The 2,761-nt window shown below is 48.8% G+C and overlaps 1 protein-coding gene across 1 annotated transcript in view; it reads right to left on the bottom strand.

The window, feature by feature from the left end:
* The window catches only part of inhbab (inhibin subunit beta Ab), a 16,148-nt gene that overhangs the window by 2,127 nt on the left and 11,260 nt on the right, over window positions 1-2,761 (bottom strand). The gene's annotated exons all lie outside the window — the stretch shown is intronic.

Raw genomic sequence — 2,761 nt, 5'->3', positions numbered from 1 at the left:
ACACACACACACACACACACACACACACACACACACACACACACACACACTGTATCTCGTATCTCCTAGAAGCCTCCACACCAACAGCACCAGTTACGCCGGTGTTGCATAAGCGCCTCACATCACCTTTCCCGCTCTCTCCCCGATGTCTGTCGCCCGTGGGCGTCCGTGCAGAAAGTCAAAGTCACGATTTGGGAGTTTCTGAATGTCAGCTGATGAACTGGGCGGCTCGTGTGCGTATGCGGAGGCGGCTGGCACTCGAGCGAGTCCATTAACACAGTTCAAGCGACAATTCGGAGGCGATTGTCTCGCTTGCATCATCGTCGACACTTCACGAAGATAAGGAAATAAAAGTTCATTCATTGTTTCTTAGAATAGCTACTGCAGCCTTCAAACAAGCACAGAGATCCTGTGAGAGCGTAAGGGACCAATCTGGCAGCGTGGAGCTGAAGCACGGCTTCTGTGGGTTTCTGTGGGCACTCGAGCAGAACCACGCTGGCATGGCGTGGCGTCCATGCCGCTGAGAGCAGCCATGTTTTCACTCATGATGCTGAAAACGGATAAAGTAGCTTTGTTGACCTCTTATTCTATTTAAAGGAGCAGTTCAACTCAGACGTGCTGCTTCTGCCCGGCTGTGGTGATGTGAGGTGTTTTGAGGGTATCAGCTGCAGGTTTCTGCTTCTTTGTTCGTTTTCTCACAAGCTCATAAAAACCCACAGTAGCTGCATGTTTGCAGCTTTAGGCCGGAGCCAATCAGAGCTGCTCGGTCACGGCCGAGCTGCGGACAGACGCTCGTTCACATCTGCGTGCAGAAGCGATGGGAAACGCGCGCTCGTCCTTGATCTCATTCTGTGAGCTGTAAAATCAACTGTCATAAAAAGCATGAAGTCTTCTTATCACGAGCCCAGAAGCAGCCAAAACATTCCTGCACTGTAATTTCTCAGAGAAAGCTGCAACATGTGTGAGCCTGAGAGATAAACAAGTGTCGGACTGTAACTGAACGCTTTCTTTGCTACAGCGCACAGGGTTAAACCCGGCTGTGGGTCATGTGACCGTGTGGTCAGATGTGTGGATGCTAAAGATGACAGTATGGACGACTTCTGCACCGCTTCCCTAAAACCGAAGAAAAGTGAATGGAGTTTGGTTGGGCAGCGACTTTGAGCTGTTCCGTCTATTTTCTCATGAACTAATGTAAGAAAAGAATTTGCCACACGCGTCACATGATCGTCCATGAGTGGGTGGGTTTGAGGCTGGTCCAGATGCAGATCCGAAGCATTGTTGCCATTAAATGGGAAAATGTCAGGAATGTGCAGCTTCTGTGGATTTTGGAAAGCTTTTACTGTCAGGAGGGAAAAAAGGAAAAAGACCAAAAGAAGCGTTGACACAAAGTTGGACACGTTGGTCTGAAGCATCACTGCGAGCTGCTCCTCAAAGAAGAGCGACAGGTGGAGCAGCAGAGGAGGCGAGAAAGGAGACGCTCGTTTACACTCTGCGACCTCTGCGAGCCTTCCCCTCGCAGCTCATCACTCGCTGCCTGCTCGCTGCTAATCCCCTCCATCTACACGAGCGCATCGAGGACACACACACGCACGCACGCACACACACACACACACACACACACGCACACACACACACAGTTATGTTCAGTGTTTTCCTTTGATTTACTTAAAGTCTTATCAGAATAAAGATAAATATAAGGTGGGGTCAGAAGACGCCAGAAATAGCTTCTATTTTATTTAAGAAACTCAATTAAAGTCAACAACATCGTTTAAACCATTAAACACCAATTTAGACCCATTTCGGCCGAATTTAGATCCTGACAGACTGATTCTAGAAACGCTTTTACATCATATTCGCCCAGCAGCTCGTTCAACACCCACTGCAAACCTAATATGAAGCTCAAACCATCAAATGTCGGCTTCAGATTCACAGAAACCATCTCATACCTAACTGTAACCATCGAACACGGAGCATTGATAACCATTTTACACCAGCGTTACACCACACACTGCCCACCGATGAAGACCGGCTGCTGCTGCGGCTGCTCGCTCGCCTCTTAGGGTTGGGGGTAGAGCCGTGTTTGGCTTTTAACTCTGACGGTTCAGCAGGAATCTGACAGTCAGGAACGATAAACTTTCCTCTGAGTCCAGCAGCGTTCCCTCCCCTCCATCGGCGCGGCGTGGAGATTATTATGACTGTGACTTGATTTATCAGACCAAGCTAAACAGACTTCCTGCCAACACGCAGCACAAACACGGTTTGGTATGTTGTTAAAAGGACGGCTGGTTTATTATAAATCTTATTAAATCCTCTCTAATCCCCTCTGTCACCCACACGGGGGAGAGCTGACCAGTGTTATTGTGTTATTGGACACCTGAAGGTCAAAGGTCACACTTCATGACGGCATTTATCTGTGTTACTAAAACCACAAACACAAACTCCAAACCTAATCCCATCACAAAGACACTCAGGTCAGCGCCACAAAAGGAAAAAGCGCCGCTCGGAGACCTGCTGTGAGGGAACAGCCATCGCAGTTTGAGCTCCACTTTGTCACACTCACACATATTCATGTGCTACAGGTACAAGTCAGGAGCCAGCAGGTGGGATTAAAGAGGGCGTTGGCCTTCAGAGGAGGCGGGCCTAACCTAAACCACTAAAGCTGGATTTGACCGTTGACACGTGAGTGAACACACCCTCCTTCATCATATCATCCTCTGTTCCCCATGTTTACTCACACACGCACACACACACACACACACAC

Source organism: Pundamilia nyererei, unplaced genomic scaffold (genome assembly GCF_000239375.1).
Source record: "Pundamilia nyererei isolate P.nyererei 1_Seehausen unplaced genomic scaffold, PunNye1.0 scaffold00364, whole genome shotgun sequence".
Lineage (NCBI taxonomy): Eukaryota > Metazoa > Chordata > Actinopteri > Cichliformes > Cichlidae > Pundamilia > Pundamilia nyererei.
The sequence above is the reverse complement of the archived record's forward strand: the minus strand, read 5'-3'. Positions and strand labels throughout refer to the sequence as shown.